The sequence below is a fragment of the Halyomorpha halys genome, unplaced genomic scaffold, assembly GCF_000696795.3.
Source record: "Halyomorpha halys isolate HHAL.00 unplaced genomic scaffold, Hhal_1.1 Scaffold1043.1, whole genome shotgun sequence".
Classification (NCBI taxonomy): Eukaryota; Metazoa; Arthropoda; class Insecta; order Hemiptera; family Pentatomidae; genus Halyomorpha; species Halyomorpha halys.
The window spans coordinates 94,775-100,820 of NW_027106205.1; the positions used below are offsets into that span (position 1 = coordinate 94,775).

At 29.7% G+C, this 6,046-nt stretch overlaps 1 long non-coding RNA gene across 2 annotated transcripts in view; it reads right to left on the bottom strand.

Moving 5' to 3' along the window:
* Positions 1-111: 111 nt before the first annotated feature.
* The window catches only part of LOC106688041 (uncharacterized), an 8,216-nt gene continuing 2,281 nt past the window's right edge, over positions 112-6,046 (bottom strand). The window contains exons 2-5 of one of the 2 annotated variants that reach the window (XR_001344272.2): positions 5,604-5,884; positions 5,159-5,273; positions 4,930-5,034; positions 112-4,610 (exon numbers count right to left, since the gene is read on the bottom strand). This is a non-coding gene — a long non-coding RNA (uncharacterized lncRNA). Of the gene's footprint in view, positions 4,611-4,709; positions 5,035-5,158; positions 5,274-5,603; positions 5,885-6,046 lie in introns of both variants that reach the window. The other variant, XR_001344271.2, reaches the window with a different exon arrangement.

Genomic DNA, 6,046 nt, shown 5'->3' on the forward strand with positions numbered 1-6,046 from the left:
TAAAAGGTAAGACACAACACGAATTACTTTTTCTTTCTACACAGTAATGCACTACTAACTCACATTTTATTTCTGTTTTAGAGGGTTCGGAAAAAAAAAAAAAACCAGCGGAACGGCCCCTCCCCGTTCGAATCATTCACAAGCGTAAGCCAACCAAGTTACAACCTTCATTGGACCCCTCACTCACCTAACCTTATAATGCCAAAAGGCAATCCAAGGTATCCTTAACACCCAGCTATACATATAGCATACCTCCTATATGTATGTACCAAATATTCGCTAACATCATTACAGGAGGGTATGAAAAAAAAAATAAAAAAAAAAAAAAGACTATTATCAATGGTCTGATCTCACATTGCCGTTTATTAGTGAATTTGTTTAGCGGGTCACTGGAGAGGATCTAGAAGGGTGAATTCGGGAGAGTGAATTTGTTGAGCGGGTGAATTAAAAATTGTGAAATGGTGAAATTAAAGGAACAGAAGAGGGAAAGAAAAAAAAGGAATGAATTGAAATATTTGTATTAGGTGTATAGATTGAAATTGATTGTAAAAGGAAATTGTAGGGGGAAAAAAACTGTTTTCTTTCTATTTTAATATACCATGTAATTATATGTAATTTATATATGTCCAATTATGGATTGATTAGTATGCTGTGTAATGTAGCAACCTGATGTATTTGGGCAGCATAGATAAATAAAGTATTTCTCTCTCTTGTTAATAAAATTGTAACGTCATTAGTTTCAGGAAAAACTCTGGTGCGGTGTGCACATCACACAACATTCACTTAACACCCCATTCGTTCTAAAGTTTGTGTAAATTGGTATGCTTTGTTGAAATTACCGCAATTATTATAATCAACAAAAATCTAAAAACTAGGAAAAGCGAAAATCGTGAACAATAATTTTTTATTTTTCTGTTGCTGTAAAAATTCGTATTTTAAAGTTCTGGACGATCTCGGTCCACGGTTTCGGCTTTTCGCGTTCAAAGCGGATCTATTTTTCGTTTTATCTCCTTTATTTATCCGAAATACTCTTTAACATTGTGCTTTTATTCATTGTTATATTTCGTTAGCAATGATAACTGTTTCAAGTAAAAATAGTTAAGGCTACTTCAAAGGAAGATGTTATGAAAATCCGTATCTAAAAAGACGTTTTCATCAAACGGTCTGACGGGGCTGTTTTAATTGACTATTTTAATGAGGATAAGGACTATTTTAATGAGGATAAGGACTATCTAATAAATACCATTCAATTGTACATTGACCTACCTAGTTTATTCAAAATCGTTAGAGCGGTTTTTGGGAAATCGGGAAAATCTATGTTTAGTTTCGTACGACTTTTCGTTTTTGGGCTAGGCTGTTAACGCTCACACTCCATTTTGCGATACTAGGTTTGGAATTCGATAACAGGAAAACTGGTTTTCCTCACCAAACAAAACTTCAGTTCCACAATTGTTATTCAAACATATACCCTATTTTTTAAGACCGTCTAATTTCCAATTATCGAGGAATTATAAACGTTCAAGGCACTAAAGGAAGTAATTATATTCAGAGTGTGTTAGGATAAATAATAAAAAAAAATAATCGCTTAAGACAGAATAGGTCGCTAATTGTATATTCTGTAAATTAAATGTAACATCACAAGTATCCGAAAAAACAAGTGAAAATTACAAAAGTGATACATTAAACACCGGAAAACTGGTTTCCCTCAGCGAACAAAACTTTATATCAGTTCCAAAATTGTTATTCATACATATACTCTATTTTTTTAAGACCGTCTAATTTTCAATTATCGAGGAATTATAAACGTTCAAGGCACTAAAGGAAGTAAATATATTCAGAGTGGGTTAGGATAAATAATAAAAAATAAATCATCGCTTAAGACAGAATAGGTCGTTAATGTTATATTCTGTAAATTAAATGTAACATCACAAGTATCCGAAAAAACAAGTGAAAATTACAAAAGTGATACATTAAACACCGGAAAACTGGTTTACCTCAGCGAACAAAACTTTATATCAGTTCCAAAATTGTTATTCATACATATACTCTATTTTTTTAAGACCCTCTAACTTTCAATTATCGTGGAATTATAAACGTTCACGGTACTAAAGGAAGTAAATTTATTCAGAATGGGTTAGGATAAATAATACAAAATAAATCATCACTTAAGACAGAATAGGTCGCTAATTGTATATTCTGTAAATTAAATGTAACACCATAAGTATCCGAAAAAAACATGAAGAGAATTACAAAAGTGATACATTAAACACCAGAAAACTAGTTTCCCTCAGTGAACAAAACTTTACATCAGTTCCAGAAATTAATCAAAAGTTATGTAAGTATATGAGCTTTTAAAATACAATATGATTGTTTTAAATGAAACCTGAGGAAGCTAATATATCCAAAATTGATCAGGATAAATATTAGGAAATAAGATAAATATTAAATGTAATATAGTTGAATACAAAATATGTTCTAGATATTATTCATTATTAGAAACATGACAATGTTACAAATGCGATAAACTGGGAAAGATCTAGGACTAAATGAAGCATATTTAACAAAAATGCGATAGGATGTATATTACGAAGCAGTATATTACCGAAATACAGTATTACGTAACAGAATATTACAGTGTAATTCGTTGTAGATACACGATTTATGTCAATGTAAAATTACAGGTATCGGGTTAAAACAGAAGAATATTACAAAAGCGATCACTTTAGAACCGGGAAACTGTTTTCTCTCTGTGAAAAAACTTTACATCAGTTCGAGAAATAGTTCAAATGTAATATAGGTGTATATGCTTTTTCAAGACGAAGCCATTTTTTCATGATAAAGGGATTACCAATGATTCAAAGAAGGAAGCAAGATATAAAAAATGGGTACGAATTAGTATTACGAAATAGTATATAGCTGAAAAAAGAATAGGTTTCTGAAATAAGTATTTTGTGAATTATATATCACCTCACAAGTATGAGAAAAAAAAGAGGAGTATGATACAAAACGATTAGTTTAAATACCAAAAAAGTAATATCGCTGAGCGAACGAAATCTTAGTTAAACGAGTTGTTTAAGTTCTTTTTACGGATTTAATTCTTAAACGACAAATCATAAAAATGGAAACTTATGGATTTATGTATCCAGTAGAAATATCCAGAAAAAGGATTATTTCCAGATTTCAATCTTCAAATTTTAAAAACATAAAATAGTTCTAGATATAGAACTAATATAATCTATATGGGTCAGGATAAACATTACGAAATAAAGCATCATTAAAAACAGAATATTTCGTTGAAGTTATATTAAATTAAGTGTAACGTCACAAGTATCAGGAAAAACAGAAGAATATTATTGTACAAATGCGATCAGTTATTGAACGATTTTTAGTTTTACATGTTTTGGCATTAAAGTTAAAGTATCGTAGCGCAAGGAATGCCCATATTTTATAACTTTCCTAATCACGAGCGATTTCGAATACCGAATGTAGCCCAGTGTCTCCGATAACACCTACCAGTTCAAAATTGTAAACAGTGTTTATTTACGTTAGGTTTGAATGTTACAAATGCGATAACTTCCGAAAAACTGGTTTCCCTCAGTGAACCAAACATGGAACAGTTCAAATTTTATTGTTTGTTTATTTCAAAATTTATTTATGCACACGTATGAACTTTTTTATTTTTAAATCAAACGTAAGGTCGCAAATATTAGAAAATGAATTTATAAATGATGAATATTATAAATGTGATAAATTAATGCACCGGAAAACTGGTATCTCTCAGCGAACAAAACTTTATTAAATTTCATTTTTGAAGAACTATAACGTTATATAACATTCAAGGAATTTTAAAGGATGTAAATGTATCCAAAATTAACTACAATAAATACTACGAAATAACATATCGCTGAAGACAGTGTCGTTGAAGTTGATTCCGTAAATTAAACACAAAATCGCATGTATCTGAAAAAAACCAAAAAAAAAACCTGAGTTACGAGATGCGATAAATTTCAACCCCAAAAACTGATTTCTCTTTTCTAACAAAACTTTACACCAATTCCGTAAATTTTTCAAAAGTTTTATAAGTATATGTACTCTTTCAATACTATGTAATTTTTTATGATTGAGGAACTAGAAAAAGCAAATATATTCAGTCAGGGGAGTCAGTATAAATATTACGAAATAGTATATCACTTTAGGTTGAATAGATAATTTTAATAATTAGATAAATTTTCAAACGGCAATACATTAACTTTGAAATGTAGGTAATAATATGCCCATTCGAAATATACAAAAAGATAATTTCCAGATTGCAATTTTCAGAAAAGGAGGGGGGAGTAGAGTGGAATAATTAGCAAACTAAGCACTTAGATATTTTTTCAAAACAAGGAAACAAACAATTTTTTCAAAGAACGAGTAATTTTTTTTCAAAGGAGCCCTACTAATTATGATTGGCTAAATTTTAGAAAGAAGATTGAAGGAACCTCCAAGGTATTTGAATCTGAAGGACAGCTCTACAAGATTGAATAAACTGGCAGAGCGAATAGAATTAGCTGCTTGAGGAGGACAGGACCCAGTGATGGGTTGTAGTGCTGATTGTTGATGAGAACTTTCTGAAAACAAAAATTGTAACTAATTTAGTTAAACATTCAAAATTCTTAAAAATATATAGCGATAATTTATAATATCTATTCCTGTTCTGAGAAATGTACCTTGACAGGTGCTTAGGAGAATGTTGGGACTAAGGATGCCCCATAATGACCATTTTTGTTCTATTAAAAGCTTTATACAGATATAAGTTTTCTTAAAATCAGAAAAAAACATTCTTTAAAAAAAATAAATTGAAGAGAGTCCTCAAAAATAAATCCGCCCCATGACTAAAAATGGTCAAGGTTCACCACTGAATGTTACAAATAATATTTCCGCTGATACCTAAATAAAAATTACTGTTCATCATTCTTGAATGTAAGGATTAACAAAATTGTTCACATAGGAAATTACTATTGATCCAGATGTCAGCTCGTCTAATCCAGTCACCTGAAAGTTGTAAAATTTGAAATTTACTTTATAGAAATCATTTTGAAGATTAATATTTATATTCTTTATAAATTCTGAATGTTAAGGAAATTGAATTAATATATGATATATTTGTAACTCCTACCTGTATTAGGTGTGGCGCCCATGGTACAGTCAACCATACCCTAGTCAATATTATTCGATCCCTTTCCAGAGATTTATAAGATTCAGGAAAATAAGCATATTACCAAATAAGCTTCCTGAAAACAACTAAGTTATATTAGGAAAATTGATAAAAAAATATTCAGTAACCAAATGGCCCAAAGGGGTTGGACTAACATAATAAAAACTAAATATAGTGGTTATCAGGAAGGATAAAAATGACCAATCCTAATATACTTCTACTATATTTTCTTCCTAATTACATTTTTCCTTCTTTTAGTTATACCAAAATTGTTATAAGTTTTGTTATTAATTATTTTTTATTACTTAGTAAATTATTCATCCAGCAGTACATTTGTATTTGTTATAGTTAAGTACAATATCAGTTATTAATAATTTATTTTAACTTATGTATTCTTTTAATTTACCTTGTTCGCTTTTATATAAGTTCCTATATTTCATCTTGCATTCCCATCATAGTTTACAATGTTTTGTACCTTGCTTACTTATACATTAGCCTGGTGAAGAACTAAAATGTGGGTTGACAAAATGGCTTTCAGTGAATAGTTTGTTTTTCTATTTACTATTTTGAGGTCTATTCTGACTAATATTTGGACCATCTTATCCTTCAGTTCTATATGGTATTGGTTGCACGTATACTTCCAATACAAAAACTCACTAGCTAACATTCCCAATCAAGATTATAGTGCTAAAACAAAGATACCTATAATAATAAAAATTGCTAGAACAATAGCAATGGTAATAACACAGTATTTAAGAAAGTATTAATAATAGAGGTAAATGGAAAATATATAAAAACAAGGACTATTAGTAGATGGAAAAGTATAATATAATATAAGTACAAAACAAA